Source organism: Armigeres subalbatus, chromosome 3, assembly GCF_024139115.2.
Source record: "Armigeres subalbatus isolate Guangzhou_Male chromosome 3, GZ_Asu_2, whole genome shotgun sequence".
NCBI lineage: Eukaryota > Metazoa > Arthropoda > Insecta > Diptera > Culicidae > Armigeres > Armigeres subalbatus.
The window spans coordinates 355192907-355210835 of NC_085141.1; the positions used below are offsets into that span (position 1 = coordinate 355192907).

At 40.4% G+C, this 17929-nt stretch overlaps 1 protein-coding gene across 2 annotated transcripts in view; it reads left to right on the forward strand.

Moving 5' to 3' along the window:
* Window positions 1–17929, forward strand: part of LOC134226129 (CCR4-NOT transcription complex subunit 7) — a 47380-nt gene that overhangs the window by 1248 nt on the left and 28203 nt on the right. The window lies entirely within an intron of this gene.

The window sequence follows — 17929 nt, forward strand, 5'->3', positions numbered from 1 at the left end:
GAATGCATTATACTCTTGTGCACTCGTTTAACAAGTATTATAAGGGTAAGAACTTCACTTGTTGTAATTTTTCATCGTTTCTGAATATCCATTTTTTGTCACGTCCATTTTGACATAATTCCGAGATATTTCTCAGTTTCTGATTACTTAACCCCTCTACGATGAACCACACAGCATGATATTGCCGACGTAGCACCACATTAGAACTCGGAAGTCGGGACTTCCGAACCGAACTTTCTTCCGAAGTTTAATCTGTCAAACTAATTGACGTGTTGTTTAGCGCATTATTAGGCGCACTACTTCCTAAGTTGGGTAAGTTGCCTGTATCTGGAGAAAAATCCACCTTCGTTATAAAAAACTACCTAACTTTGTTTCTCTTGGAGGAACTTTCACTGTAATTTCTGTAGCGATGACCGCAAAATCTTCCTGTAAAATTCCGTAAAAATTCCGCCTTGAATTTGGTAAATAATTTTCGGAAGGTTTTACTTAGGAATTCACCAAACAATATCCACAGGAATTCTCAAAAAGATTTCTACCGGAATTCATGAAAAAATCCGCTTGTTTTTTTTTGTTTTTGTGTTTTTGTGCTGACATTCGCTATCGGATTTCTGTTGGAATTTCCGTTTGAACTCCTGGAGAAAGATTTCACAAGAATTTTCCGCAAAATTTAAAAAAAACCTCACACTTTCCGCACAAAAAAAAAATTCCACAAGGTTTTCCACAAAAAAAACAACTTCCGCTGAAATTTCTGAATTTTTTTTATAGTTTTCCAAAGCAATTTCTGCATCAAATTTTTTTAACAATTTGTCCTAATAAAGATTCATAAGCTTCGTGATTCCAAATTATTTTCCGTCTAGTAATTGATTAGATTATTGCTTTTTTATCGAAGAACCGTACTAATTTTTCAACGTGCCAAAACGAATGTTCACACGTCTAACTACATAAAAAATATCGAAAGCCGTTTGGATTGGGCTTCTTTCTAGCACTCTTTCACACTGTCTTGCAGCTGAATCATCTATATATGGTGAAACTTTTGGGAATATATTTTGACGAGACAATATTTTTTTAACGGCAGTACAAGTGCAAAATTTGCTATACTTCATTCTGCCTTTCTCATACACAAGCTGCAGTTTCACGAAAATCTTCGAGCTCATGTTAAACTTCAGTACCACAATGATGTAGAACTTGCTTTACCCGCGACGCTGGCTAAATACCATTAGGTGGTGTGCTGGTTCTATCACAAACGCCCGAATGACACTCGCCCGAATTCCATTCGCCCGAATGACAAACGCCCGAATTCCATTCGCCCGAATAGACCAAACGCCCGAAAAGACCATTCGCCCGAATGGACCATTCGCCCGAAAAGACCATTCGCCCGAATGGATCATTCGCCCGAATAGACTATATGCCCGAATAAACTGTTCACCTTACTTGATGAAAAGATTTTTTGTGAATAATAAAAAGAAATATTAGGGGAAATGACGGCTTTGGCAGGTTTAGTTCTATTATTGTCTGAGGGGTTTTTGTGGGGCGAATTTGATGAAACTTGGCCACAATATTCTTTGATAAATGTTTAGGCCAAATTTGAGCATAATTAGTTATAGAAAACCTTTCTGACAATAATAGAACAAAATCTGCCAAAGCCGTCATTCCCCCTATATTTGATTTCCTATACTTATCTCATATTTTGTTGTACACGTCTCTCACATGTATCAAAATATTCGTTTCGTTTATATGTGAAATAATAAGAAAATCAACGACGTTATGTTCTTTCTTTTCATAATATTCAATCAATGACTTGACCCTTTAAGGTAGCTCCACACCTCGGGAATTCGGCTCACAGACTTTTTTCCCAAGGTACAGGGACCAAAATCCGGCGGAAAACTTTCATAAAGCGTAAAGCTCCATTTAACATTGATTATAAATAAAATCTACTCATCACTCATCACTGTCTTGCAATCCATTCACAAAAAAAAGTCAGTTTCAATCGCTCAGCATTGTTGAGAGAATCAGATATTAAAATATGTTTTATGTATGCTGGTCACTTATACCGGTCCACAAACATCCTGAATGAATCAAAACCTGACGGAATAATTAGAGCTGTAGCGAAAAATAACGTTGCAAGGGTATTTATTTAAACCAATCGTCAAAATTAGGAGGCGCAAATGGGAATTCACCCTTCTTTTCTTCATACATTGTTCTTTCTAAATGTATTGAAGACACGATTTCTTCCCTAAGTATCAAAGTTCAAGCAAAATTCGTTTTAAAGATAAGCAAAACGAGCCACGTCGTATAATGTAACGCCGGTGACGCCGGTATATGTGCATATCGACAGATGCTATATAACAACATTGGACGCAGAACCTTTCTTGGGATCGACTATCCATGGTAATGATGGGACGATCTTTCTATTTCCTTCAATACATCATTCAGTGTTGTAAGCACAAGCTAAGATTTGGATAATTGACGGAGCATTCTCAACTGCTCCACCACAATTTGCTCAAGTGTTCACAATTCACGGAACTATAGGTGAAGGTCAACACTGTGTAAGACTCTTAATTTTGTGGCCCCGGAACCGCTCAGTTCCAGAAGGAACTGGCATAAACCCCTAGCTACTGGTCTAGCCACGGCAGCCGTCTAGGGTGGACTCGAAAGGCCTCTTTTGTTCCGGGTCTCAGGGTCACTGGTGTGGGAAGGTTTTCGGGAGCGTGAAGGACCTAACCATGAAATTGGATAATACAAGTTTTATTACAAAAAAACACTTACGAGTGGGTGTTAATAATGCAGCCGTCGGGTGATCGAGCGATGGAGCTGCCGACTAGAGGGCCGGCGGTTGGGTAGCAGGGGGGCTTCCGATCGAATATTCCGCTAGGTGCAGCCGCCGGTACGTCGGCTGCGGAGTAGAAAAGCTATCGGTGTGGCTGGACGGTGACGCCGCCAACGCCTTGTTGACGAACTGCGTTGTGGTTGGCCGGCGGAAGAATATTGCGAGCGATGGTCAAGCAATTCGATTGCCGGACGGTGGTATAGCAAAAGGGCCACGATGCGGTAAGGCGGTCGGACGGAGGCTTGACGATTCCGCAGTGACAGGACGGCCGGACGAAGGGGCGGCCGGGTGATTATAGAACCGACGGGCTGCAATGCCTCGGTGAGGTGGCTGTCGGATGGCTGATCGATGAATTGGCCAGCAAGTGGCCGGGGGACAATACAGCCGACGGGCGGCGATGCGTTGGCGATGTGGCAGTCGGATGGCCGGATGAAGAATCGGGCAACAATACGGCCGACGGGCTGCGATGCGTTGGTGATGTGACAGACCAACGGCTGGACGAGGTATCGGCCGACAGGTGGCCAAGCGACAATAGGGCCAACAGGGCGGGAATCCGACTAGATGCCGGACGATAAGACGGTTGGCGATTTCCCAGGTATGTAGCCGAACTCGGAAGCAGCTCACGGTTCTACCCAGGCGACGAGGCGACCGACCGAAAATTCGGGGTCAGAAATACACTAACTCGTGGCTTGGGACAATGCTACAAATTACCACTTTTCACCATAAACACCTCTCGTGCTCTCAAAGCCAGAAGACTCACTGTCCAGTCCCTTGCTTTCGTTTTTTTCCTCTAGCCTCTTTTTGTTTTGGAACTCATTTGTCCACAGAAAGCATGCGATCCATATTTCCGCCTTTCAATGTCGTTTCATACTGGGCAAGGCGCTCATTTTTTTGGCTTGCGTTTCGACCACCCAACGCAAGATTTAAACCCACCGTTTGGAAGATTAAACAAATCTAACAAAATCTTCACGCTCGAATTAGGGAAAAAAATTCAAATGTTACCCGCCGGTAACAACTGTCAATTCGTTCCCTTGGTATTAATGCTAAAACACGGGAACGTATGATACAGCCTTTTGTACATTGATGGAATGAAATTTATCAGTATATGTTAGATCCAGAGTATATACTATTGGATTTCAAGATGACTAAGATTAATTCTGAGGAACGTGTCTTCAAGAAATTCAAGTTTCAAGTTTCTTTCTCCTCAACCAAAAGTTTGTTTTTAGAAAACATCAGCGATTGGGATAACAATCGGCATACGGGTAGGATTACAGACTTCAACTTGCCTATAAAAAGTTTGTTACCTTAGCACTTTTTTCATGTTAAGATATAACAAAGGCATTCAAGGAGGTTCGAATATCTTGCCCAAAAAAACGTTTTTTTTGTAATCAAGTATTATGTGAATGGGGTGGGACACCCCATTACGGACGTTAGGGATAATGAACATTAGGCATAATGGACGTTATACATAAATGACCCAAAGAACAACCCATGACATAAAGAAGGTAGAATTATGCCAAACGACCATTATGCCTAACGTTCATTATCCCTCCATAATGCGTAACGTCATTCATGCCTAACGTAGCGGATGTGAATGGTCGCCAACCAACGCACAAAAAGACCACTAGAGACCCTCCCCTTCACTATGGTCGGTCTATGAAAATACCCTAAAAAGTATTCCTCGAACTTCCAATAACATGTTAGGGTGGCATAATAAGTGGAATACGCTTTTGAAACGAGGAAGTCCTCCGTTTTACAGCGTTCCAAAACAGTTCCAACTAGAATAATAAAATGCGACCACTGATACCCTACGACCGCTGCAGGCTAAGAAGACATCTAAAATAGCAGAAAAGATTGAAAAACTGAACAAACTGGTACGTTCATATATTCCAGGTGATTGGCATATTTTTTCTTTCAATATGATTAGAAAAAATAACATGTTTTTATAGTATACATAAATATATGACCTATTCGGGCGAATGGTCCATTCCGGCGAGTGGTCCATTCGGGCGAGTGGTGCATTCGGGCGAGTGGTCCATTCGGGCGAATGGTCTTTTCGGGCGACTGTTACATTCGGGCGTTTGTCATTCGGGCGAATGGAATTCGGGCGAGTGTCATTCGGGCGTTTGTGATAGAATCGGTGTGTTACGGAATAAGGTTTACCATGGTCATATTGCTAGCCTCTGGATGTCCCAACTTATACCTTCCTCAATATCCAACTTCGTGGTATTTATGATGGTGTCGCCAAGTCGGTTGCCCCCTGCTAAGATCCATCCTCTCCCTAGTTACGGTGAAGATGCACACGGCCAGCAGTAGTAATCCTCATGCTTTTGTAATTTTTGTCTTTTCTTGATTTCTGATAGCATTCTAATAAGGATTTGAAGAAAAAACATGATATCCCTAGTTTCTGATCTACTACGAGTTACACAGTGACAATACGAATGCACCTCAGCTCATACAAAAGTCACTATTTGGTCACTTTTTCTGCTTCTGAAAGTCACTTTGGTCACTTTTTACGTCATCGTTGGTCACTAAGTGACTATTTTGAACGGCATTTCTCGCTACCAGCCCTGAAATTGTCTTTATTAAAGAGACTTTCAGCCCTAGGTTGGCTCGTCTCCGGAAACATGAAGCTGTTTTTTGGTGTTTATATGGGTTGTCCGCATTTTGCGGTATAATCTGTTTCGCGGTATCTTACCTTTTTAACATGATTTTTTTACGGGTGAAATTGAATTCTAAAGTAGTTCCACCATCCTCTTCTACCAACCCTTTATTTCTCTTCTTTAAAAGGTTGCTGCTTTGATTGCGATCCACTTTTAAATATTTTCCTCTTTATCATCACGCATTATTTTATGTTACTTCAAAGCGACATATACATTATTGTCAATGACAATTAGAGGTGTGAACTCAAGATACACTGTATTACATGATAAAGCTCGTTGTCAGCCTTAAGCCTGATGAAGTTTTGATATTTTTTTCTATAGTAAATAGGCAAAGACTTCCCAACCAGTCCAGTGCAAGAAGGGCTATGGGACAAAACGTCAAATGAACGAATTTTAAAAATCGGTATGGGTACCAAAATCTAGAATTAAAAGATTCGGAAGCCTCCATTTCAGACAAATGAAGGCCTTTTTTCGAAAAGCTCAGTAGCTTTTCGCAAAAGGCAAGCAATGTACAGGGTGACCAGCGAACCGGGAAAAATCCGGGAATTGAAAATCACCGGGAAAATGTCGGGAAATATGCGGGAATTTTAATAACCACCGGGAAAAGTTTTAAAATCTGTATTTGCAGGGCTGTTACAACAGTCGCGGATTTCGCGTTTTTCGCGAATTTCGCGGATTTGTCGCGAATTTGCTCTTCCTGTCGCGAAAATCGCGGTTCCTTAAAACGTAGTCGCGAATATCGCGGATTTATATTTACCCTCTCCTCGAAAATTGAAAATGTTAATGTTTTTTTATATGAGTGTATGAGGATCAAGCAATACTTTGGGATCCTAACATATTTTAGTTATCGTATGAATGTTGATATTCACACGATATTTAATAGAGGTTGTATGTCAATGCCCAGAATACCAATCCCCAGAATCAGTTCCCCAGAATGCTATTTCCCAGAATCCCATTTCCCAGAACGACCAATTCTCTAGAATGATATTCCCCAGAATGCACCATTTCCCCGAAAAAAAAATCCCCAGAATGACCCATTCCCCAGAAAAAAAACCGAATGACCCATTCCCCAGAAACCAAAAACCCAGAATGACCCGTTCCCCAGAAAAAGGTATCAGTCTAAAAAACTATGTTACTAGATACTAAAAAAAACTTAAAATACTAGATACTATATTTCTATGCAAAAATACTTATATTGAAGTACGCATTTGCCCGGAATAAGGCAAAACGACATATGCTGCCTTATTTTAAAGCACGCATTTGCCCGGAATGGAGCCCTTTTGATATGTTTGTTAGGGCTCACATATAATACGAAGGAGCATATAATCCATTATACTCGTTGTTCATATTGGGGGAAGCCCATATGGCATAATACCATTTGGCATAATCGTTGAAAAGAGTATGAAATGCAATGGGTCGTAACAATATGTGATTTCCATTTTTAGAAGTATGTGTTTACCTGGAATAAGACAAAAGAGTACATGACTCCTTCTTTAAAAGTATGCGCTTGCCCGGAAAAAGGCAAACGAGTAGATAACTACTTATTCAAAAGGGGTCTGGGTCATTTGGCATAAAGTCATTTGGCATAACGCCATTTGGCATAAGGTCATTTGGCATAAAGGCCATTTGGCATAATGATCATTTGGCATAACGGACATTTGGCATAATTTTGAACTGTAAGAAAAGAGTGGGTTATCTGGCATAACGGACATTTGGCATAATTTCGAGCTGTAAAAGCGAAAGGGATATTTCATGTAATGTTATAAAGTAAGCGTAAATAAAGTAGGTCGAGGCTGTTTTCTGATAAATTTAGATTGATGGTAGACCTTTTCCGGAAGAACGAAATAACAAAACGGCGGAATTACTTCCGAGAGAGGGATCACATCCATCAATGACTTATTCCGGCCACATGCCTACTTTTAAAGCAGGGATTCGCCCACCATTGCTTCAATCCGAGCATGCGCCGTAATACCAGATCAAATCCACCATTGCCTTAATCCGGGTAAGCGCCTAACTTTAAAAACTCAAGCAACACACTTGTCGTAGACGAGGCCACATACCTACTTTTAAAGAAGGGATTACATCCACTATTGCTTCAATACGGACAAGCGCCTATTTTTAAAGAACAAATCAAATCCTCCGTTGCCATAATCGGTGCAAGCGCCTATTTTTAAAGAAGGGACCACATCCACCATTGCCTCAATCCGGGCAAGCACCTTCTTTTAAAGAAGGAATCACATCCACCATTGCCTCAATCCGGGCAAGCGCCTTCTTTTAAAGAAGGAATCACATCCACTATTGTCATAATCCGGGCAAGTGCCTACTTTTAAAGAAGGGATCACATCCACCATTGCCTCAATCCGGGCAAGCGCCTTCTTTTAAAGAAGGAATCACATCAACCATTGTCATAATCCGGGCAAGTGCCTACTTTTAAAGAAGGGATCACATCCACCATTGCCTCAATCCAGGCAAGCGCCTTCTTTTAAAGAAGGAATCACGTCCACCATTGTCATAATCCGGGCAAGCGCCGTCTTTTAAAGAAGGAATCACATCAACCATTGTCATAATCCGGGCAAGTGCCTACTTTTAAAGACGGGATCACATCCACCATTGCCTCAATCCGGGCAAGCGCCTTCTTTTAAAGAAGGAATCACATCCACCATTGTCATAATCCGGGAAAGTGCCTACTTTTAAAGAAGGGATCACATCCTCCATTGCCATAGTCTATGCAAGCGCCTACTTTTAAAGAAGGGATCGCATCCACCATGGCCTTAATCCGGGCATGCGCCTACTTTTAAAGAAGGGATCACTTCCACCATTGCCTCAATCCGGGCAAGCGCCTTCTTTTAAAGAAGGAATCACATCCACCATTGTCATAATCCGGACAAGCGCCTAATTTTAAAGAAGGGATCACATCATCCATTGCCATAATCCATGCAAGCGCCTACCTTTAAAGAATGGATCGGATCCACCATGACCTTAATCCGGGCAAGCACCTACTTTTAAAGAAGGGATCTCATCCTTCATTGCCATAATCCGGCAACACGCCTTCTTTTAAAGAGGGGATTATATCCACCACTGCTCTAGTCCGGGTATGCGCCTACTTTTGCATTGCATTGCAAATGCATTTTTTCCACGAGAGGACAATGTCTTTTTAATATTGTTATTAATGGGTGTTATATTTACTATTCCGGGGTGTTTTCCGTACCACTTAGTCACCATTTAGCGAATGCAAAGAAAAATTATGCCAAATGTCCGTTATGCCAAAAGACCCTCACATTTGACGTTGGTTACAATTATGCCAAATGTCCGTTATGCCAAATGACCGTATGCCAAATGGCGTTATGCCAAATGACTTTATGCCAAATGGCCCGCTCCCATTCAAAAGTATGCATTTGCCCGGAAAAAGTAAAAGAGTAAATCACTCATTTTTTTCAAGTACGCATTTGCCCGGGATAATGCAAAAGAGTAGATGACTCCTTCTTTAAAAGTACGCATTTGCCCAGGATAATGCAAAAGAGTAGATGACTTCTTCTTTAAAAGTATGCATTTGCCCGGAATAAGGCAAAAGAGTAGATGACTCCTTCTTTAAAAGTACGCATTTGCCCGGGATGGAGCAATTACGAAGTATTTAGTCTAAGCTAGGAAATGGTGCATTCTGGGGATTAGGACATTCTGGGAAATGTCTTTCGGAGGATAGGGGCATTCTGGGGATTGTGGTATTCTGGGGAATGGTTTTCTGGGGAGTAGTGCATTCAGGGGAATTAATTTCGGGGGAATCACTTTCTGGGCAATGGGTCTCTGGGGTATGACATACAATCTTAATAGACCGTCTGTTGTCCTGACAAATTGATCATATTGTAATTCTGGATTGCCGGGACGCCGAATTGTGTTTAAAAGTTAGTTAGTCTTTGTTTCCAATATTTTTGAGAGTGGTTCCCATGTTGCTACTAATATCGTGGTTCATTATTACAATTTGGGGAACGACACTTTGACTATTTAGCTCTGGGTGTTCGTGTGAGTGACCGGATTGAACGCGTTGAAATTCGCACCTGGGACCGCCGGAACTGAACTTAAGCATGCTGGTTGTCGTACGTAATTATGCTGGTTGTTATCAACTCTGCCCACTCGGTTGAGCGATATAAAGACGCTTCATCTTTCCGACTTCTGCCTTATCCAATGCTGCTCCATGAAGACTCCCAGTACTCCAGGCTGCTTATTCCAATTATTTGCAACCTAGTCCTAGCTATGTTACACAATTGAGCTCGTCAAAAATTGTATCTCGTTTTAAAGTCTCAGTCAATTCTTTGATTTATTTGAGATTAACTTTTAAGAGAAGCTTTTTGCCTTTCTCGTACACTAAGTGTACGTAAAGGCTATAATATTGCTTCAAAAACAAAATTTTGATAGGAGGCCCGGAGGGCCGATTTTTATATACCGATCGACTCAGCTCGACGAATTGAGGTGATGTCTGTATGTGTGTATGTATGTATGTGTGTGTGTGTGTATGTGTACAAATTTTGTAGACACACTTTTTTGAACTTCCCATTGTCCGATTTGCTCGCAACAAGTTGCAGACGACGCGGAATTCAGTCCCATTGTTTGCTATTGAAAATTAGATCAATAGCTCATCGCAATCTGGAGTTATGGCCAAAAAACTGTTTTTGCGAATAAAAAAATAGCAAAATGTTCTCTCAACTGAATACACCTAGATTCGAACTTCTGACCTCTGGGGTGGAAGGCGCTTGCCATACCACAAAACTATCGGAACTCACACGGTATGAGTAAACCGAAGTCGTACAGTATTTATCAAATTAGTATGTGTGCATTTCTTTTCAAAGCCACAGAGTTCACTCTGCTAGGGTAACGGTGCCAATATTGGAAGTATTATTGAATCAATGAAAGAAAATATATATTTGATAATTCGAAATTGATAGTTTTAATGCATTAACAAATAGACAAACTTTGAATTTGCTAGAAATGAAATTGGATTCATTTCGTCTTAATAATTAATCTAAATTTCTTGGAGGTAAAATGAGCTCCACTATACTGCCGTCGCAAGCATAATCGTCCAATATTGATTTTGCATGGAAGAAAATATGGAACAGTTACGCTTGCGGCGGCAGTATATAGGTAGGAAAGCCAATTTGTTGGAGAAATTATTGTTTTCAATTAATATTCATAATGGCACAATTACAACGTGTCGCTTCAAGTAAAGCAAACGTTAAGTAATGCAATGATGAACAATATTATTAAGACCCCATTGTCTCCACTGAGGCCATGATCGCCTTATAAGTGTTTATTTGGGTAACCTTTAATGAAAAGAAATGTGTTCAATAATTAATAACGTTTCTCTTTACTAAACGTAATCAGGCCCATTTTTTCTATTATTTTGCTATCATGCGCTCGCATACCCTACATACGAGTTCGATCAGCGGCGTTCAATCAGCGTATGGGAGCGCAGCTGATGTGCGTGAGGACGCTATGCAAGCACATTTCGGCGGGAGCGAACGGCACTGCATTCGCTTCATTCGCTTGCCGTCGGATGAATATCGCAGAAGGAAGCATCACCAACACACCGCATGGCCCTGATGCAACGTACACACCAGTCAAGCAGTTCGACGAACATTGACTCCACCCCCAAGAAAACGCTTCGGTTGCTGCTTTGTTTGAACGTGTGTGAAGTTGTTCGAACAACAATTTGACAGTTGGCGGCTCGGTTGGAAAAAATTAAAACGGTTTGATTTTGGTTTGAGTTGTCGGGGTGGAGTCAAGGTTCGCCGAACATGTTTGAGCATTTGTAGTGAAGTTGCACAAACCCCCATATATTTTTTGATGGTTGGTGCTCAAGTTGGCGTTTCGGTCGTTCGTGTGTGATATTGTTGGTCGAATAAATTGATTGTTCGTGCCGCTGTTTGTAAAACTTGATGGATGTTTGAATAAATGAGAGGTGGAGTCAATGTTGGTCAAACTGCTTGACCGTGTGTACGTTCCATGACGAAAGCGAGTAAACAAAATGGGGGCCGGATGATGCCTTTTTATTTCACCCGGCAAGGGATATAGGACGTCAATTTTAAAATGGTTGTTAAAACGTTAAAACACATTTTAACCGAAAATAGTTGGATTTTTCAGGTTCGAAATTTAATTTACTTTTAGTTGGCAACACGAAAGCATAGCATAGCATAGCATATGTGATTGTACAAATCGTGGGTGGCTATACAATGCTCAATTGAGCAATCTACTGTATATTGTCGCAAATTGGTACTTGGGATTAGTACCTTTTCCTATACAGTAGCAGTTGTATACCTGGCCACGTCCTTACAATCACGGAAGGAAGGGAAGGAATGTTAGTTCAACATCTACTAGTGAAGATGTCTCGGGAAGGAAAATTTGTGTTAGTGGGAAAGGTGAATAATAGGGAGCTCTATTCGACAATATAGAGCGTTTGTCAATAACAGTATATGCTGTAAAAATAATAAAATATATTCATCAATTTACTTACGAACCGTCCTAAGGAAAAACAAAACAAAACACAAAATTTCGGCAAATCGCGCGATCGTTCCGCCGTCCGAAACAAGAGCCAACTCGCACTGCACTAATTAACTTTATTACCGACCGCGCAATGCAAAACACAAAATTTCGGCAAATCGCGTGATCGTTCTGCCGTCCGAAACAAGAGCCAACTCGCACTGAACTAATTAACTTTATTACCGGTCGCGCAAATTTCGGCAAATCGCGCGATCGTTCCGCCGTCCGAAACAAGAGCCAACTCGCACTGCACTAATTAACTTTATTACCGGCCGCGCAATGCAAAACACAAAATTTCGGCAAACCGCGCGATCGTTCCGCCGTCCGAAACAAGAGCCAACACGCACTGCACTAATTAACTTTATTACCGGCCGCGCAATGCAAAACACAAAATTTCGGCAAATCGCGCGATTGTTCTGCCGTCCGAAACAAGAGCCAACACGCACTGAACTGGTTAACTTTATTACCGGCCGCGCAATGCAAAACACAAAATTTCGGTAAATCGCGCGATCGTCCCGCCGTCCGAAACAAGAGCCAACTCGCACTGCCACTTTTAGATTGGCAACACTAATTATTTCGATTAAACAACATGTGTAGATATGTAGCCTGATATAAAGGTGTAGACTTCGGCTGTCTGTTGGTGGTGTTGGATTGCGTGGGAGTGCTCTCGCCTCTTAGATTTGACGAATCGATGTTCTAATCTTTGTTTACAAACGCAGAGAATTCGTTTTAAAAATTTGGTATTGAGTTATAGAAAATAAAAATTGTTTAAAGTTCATTGGTATTATACTAGAAAATATGTTTTTGAAAAAAAAAGAATAGAGCCGAACGAGCGTTGATCACAGGACTCTCTGAGTGAGAGCCTAGAACGTTACCCCTCAGCTATCTTTACTTCTTGGAAAATTGGTGATCGAAGTATAACAGGTTATACGCAATTTGCACTGATCATCTGCTGCTTGTGCATTCGTGCGGCAACGCACCGGCTGCTGTGTTTAGGTTCCGTGGCATATTTAAATCATCTGACGTTGAAAAACATATACGATTGAGTTTACGTCATGTGCTTTTGTGTCATAATGTCAGATGTCAGATATGTCACCTAATATTCATAATGTTTTGGTGTGCATGGAAGCAACTTCAGAATCAATTTCAACATTTGATTTGAATTCACTGTAATGCATTCTTCCTGGCGTTGCAGCAAATAATTCATATTGGCACAGTATATGTAAAACATGGCTGGGCTAACAATTAGTTTGAAAATAAAACAATTTATTTTAGTAAATGGTTTTGATGTTCTATAAATTTTAACTAACTATAATCGTACCTTTTCGTTTGCATACCTTCTGTGTTTTCGATAGTTAATTAATTCATGCTATACATGAATCCTAAATCTTGGACTTCACGAGACCAATTAATTGGAAACCCATTCATAGCGACAACATATCTGTTTGAAGATTTCAAATAGCACTCGGATTATGTGGGAGAAGCTGAGAAATGCCGAAATGCTCTCTATATGAAGAAAAGCAACCCTAGTAGAATTCTTCTAAGACTTTATTAAGTCGGATCAAAATCGTAAATCTTAATTGAAAAGTGGTTAAATGGCATTGACAAAAACGGAACTGCTCATCAGCAAAAAATGAATTCTTATCTATATGATGAAGAATCATACTATTTCAGAAGGTGCCAGAAGCCTAAGCTGGATTCTGACTTCAAAACAGAAAAAGTTTGTCAATTGACCAAAATTATGGATCATATCACCGAAGTTATGGATCATAATCACGATAAAAATTGCGCAAAATTGTATTTTTTTTTTATTAAGTGTAGTTTTCTATGAATAATTTTACAAACATTTATGGATCATTTGTCATACGTTCATGGGAAAATAGCAGGAATGATATTGTTTTTCTTGATCATGTTTAAAGGTACATACTTATTTTACAATTATTTGATATATTTTTTTTAGCTTAGTTATGCTTAGTTATGGATCTTAAAATTATTCTTTATGGATAAGCCTGAGCTATTTTTGGATTTGAGGTAGCGTTTTATGGAACATTCTGATGTTATTTATGGATCGTTTTTGTGCATTTAACGGTACAAAGTAAGGGCTGCCATAAACAAATTTGAAAAGTAAGATCTATTTAGTGTTATATTAGACTTTTCTAATATGTTTGTCAACCCATTTGAACGAGCGAGAAAGGCATCATCACCGCTAGGTGGATTAATCAGGGTTTTTTATTATTTCAAAAACAAAACTGAAAAAGTGCTGCCTGAAGGATTCGCGTTGGTTTAAAATTGGGCGAATGTTAGGCCAAGTTTGGAGAGCAGCACTTGTTCGATTTTTTGTTTTAAATTTTAAAAATAGTTAGAGGTGTCAACAAATATAAGTTCTTTGTAAAAGGTTGTCTTATATTTTTCATCAAAGATACATTGCTCTAAATATATGGCCGAGGCCAAGATGAATACAGTACTAGGTGCTCCAACCTGCCCAGTTTGTGGAAGAGAAGAAGGCGGGGGTGAAAAATTCATTTTCAGTGCAAAACGAAAACAAAACGGCTGGCTCTCCCATACTAGAATCCAAGATGGCTGAATCGTGAATTTGACAGATTGGAATACCTAGTGGGTCATCTTGGCTGAGGCTAGAGGGTAGAGTGGATTTTTTTTTTTTTTTGACGTAGGACTTACGTCTTTCTTTATTATACTGGTGTCATTTAGATTTTTGGAAATCGAGAGCGTTACGCTGGAAGGGAAGATTTTGAACGTTACTAGCGCCTTTATCTTTCGATGGATTTTGAAGACACTCTCCAGCATTTTGCCTATATCACTGAAACTTAAGATTATTAACGATAAGCTATTGAAAATTTCAATTCTTGTCAAAGCCAGTAAAAATTTCATATGTAACCAATCCCGTGCATTCCTAACACGGACATCAGAATGCGGTATGTCGCAGGCCTTCGTGTCCGTCGGAAGATTTTCTTTGTGTATAAAAGAAGCAGTGCCTGCCGCGTGCGAGTCATTACAATTTGTGACAGCAGCGCGTACTGACGTGCTTTTAGCTCGCGCATTTTTCGTTTCGTTCGTTCGTTTGCTGTGTTTACCTACACAGCGATAGCATGCAGTCACCAGCGGTAGAACTGCCGGTGGGTCTGCGAATATGCATGAAAGAAGTGGGCGAATTTTTTTGTCATTCTGTGCTTGATGAAGTTGTCTTTCCAATATCAATACCTATAATCAAACTCTATAGATCCAAAAGTTAAAAGTTAAATGTAAATACGTTACGTTTATACAAGTCCTACGTCTACTCGCGGTTATGTTGAAAACATTACCCATTGCTCGTTTTTTTTCAAAATGTCGCTTGTCATTCGTATAACATTTTGCCTCCCACGACTCAGACAGCAACAGCAATCCGACGATCCACTACTCACAATAGATGGGTGATCAGTAGACGATGGAATCCCTCCGACTAGAAACTAGTATGTTCATGGGGAGCAGAATCGCGCAACTACTGTATTCCGCTCTGCTCCAATGCAGTGATGATAACTCCATTCTTCACTTCAAGGACAGCACACCATTTATTGACAATTTGTTAAACAATCCGCAGACCTTACAGACCAGATCTTATTTATCAGAGAGTTCTCCAAGCTTTTCGTGTAAGGGGCCGTACACTAATTACGTAAGCAATTTTTCTGGGGTTAACAACATCACGAGAGAATTCTGTTTCAGAGCTTACATTTTTTCGTACATACTGAAAACTCAAGCAGTTTAACAAAAAAAAATAGTTTACTTTCCTTAATTTTTAATTGTCTCAATCGATTCCTTTTAGGTTGTCCAATTTGTCCAAATAAATATGTTTTGCATTCCATTTCATTTTTTTTTTAATTAAAGGCTGAAAAATACCTTCGTTCTCAACAATAATCTTGTTTTAGACGATTTTGGTATTCAAGAAACAAAAATCAAATTTGTCTTTCACGATCCTCGGGATGCACCAAAGAGTTGCGATGATGGAAATTTGAAATCTGATTCACAATTACACACCTTAATTTGTGATATCATTATGAGGTTTCGGTAAACTCGGACCCATAACATAACCCTACAGTACGCTAGACTGGTGCTTTAACCAACTAAGCTAAGAAGGACCTCCGTCGGCCTTCGCAACCTAGCGGCTACTGAACGAGCTCGAGATTCCCAGATTGGACGCATAGTCAATTCACTCGCAATCCATTTCTCAAGCCAATACTTCCACATGTGTATAGTACACGTCCACATTAGAGGAGCGTGAGTATTTAGAATGTCTGGCGGCTATACACATTCTTCATCAGCAACTGTACTGATCAAGTGAGGTTGTGTAAGCTAGTTGCCAGTCGGTCGTCAAGCTCAGACATACACATGTGGAAGTTTTAGCTTGAGAAATGGATTGCGAGTGATTTGACTATGCGTCCAATCTGGGAATCTTGAGCTCGTTCAGTAGCCGCTAGGTTGCGAAGGCCGACAGAGGTCCTTCGTAGCTTAGTTGGTTAAAGCACCAGTCTAGCGTACTGTAGGGTCATGGGTTCGAGTCCCATCGAAGGTAAAGTGGTTACCTCCAATACATTTTCCAAATCAATAGCTTCCACATAACGTACATATTCACATATGAGTTTTCATAACAAGAATAAGGATGTTTGACTTATAGAACGTTGCTCATATGTTAGAACATTATTTTTAATATCAACTGTCGATTGGTTTGAATAAATACGATATAGAGATGTTTAATAATCGTACCTTTGTCATACGTAATAAATAAACGCTATTGCACCTTTGCAAATCTTGTTTACAATTCCTTCCAAAAATTTTGCATATTTTTGTTTCGGATTGAATTATGTTCACGAGTTATATAGCAAACCTAGTCTTGACAGGCCCTGTTTCTGATAGCGCATTAATGGACACATTCAATTATGAATTCAAATAATTATTAGGAGTATGCATGGTAAGTTTTGTAAAGTAATTGGGTGCATGCATTTTGGCGCTGTTAAATGACACATTTTTCCATTTTAACAGTTGAAATTTGTACTGAAAACAGTGAAATGACCAAAATGGCGTGTTCTTAACACAATTGACAAGTGAGACGGTCTACCCGAAAAACTCTACTTTTTGTAAATTTTTACATTCGGTGACAACTGATTACACGTGGATCCAATATTTCTAATATTGTTGAAGCCATCTCATGAGAATTTGATTGGTTATTTATATTTTCCGTTAAAATATATTATGCGCAATGTTAGGAACTTTTTTGCAATACAGTGTATCTTATTTCATGCGCACAACTCGTATTTCTTCAATATTTCCAACATTTATGATATACCTCATCGGTAAAGGGTTTGCGCATAAAAGAACTTTTGTTAGCTGTGGTCAATGTCAAAATCGTCATCGGCGACATGAACGCTCAGGTAGGAAGGGAGGAAATGTATAGACCGGTCATCGGACCGGATAGTCTGCACACCGTATCAAAGCCTCCCGTGGAATGGTAGTCCGAAGCACCTTCTTTCCCCGCAAAAATATCCACAAGGCCACATGGAGATCACTTAACCAAGAAACGGAAAACCTAATCGACGGTAAATTGTTCTCCGACATCACGAAAGTCCGCACTTACCGCAGTGCGAATATTGAATCCGACCACTACCTCGTTGCATTATGCCTGCGCTCAAAACTCTCGACGGTGTCGAACGCCGCGGCTTAACATTGGGCGGCTACAAGACGGTAGCCAAGCCCAAGGATACGCGCATAAGCTGGAAGTGGCACTCCCAACGGAAGAGCAGCTAGGCGCATCGTCTATTGAAGATGGGTGAAGATATATTCGATCCGCCATTGGTAGCACCGCAACCGCTGCACATCAGAGAAACGACTGGTATGACGGCAAATGTGAGCAGTTAGTAGAAGC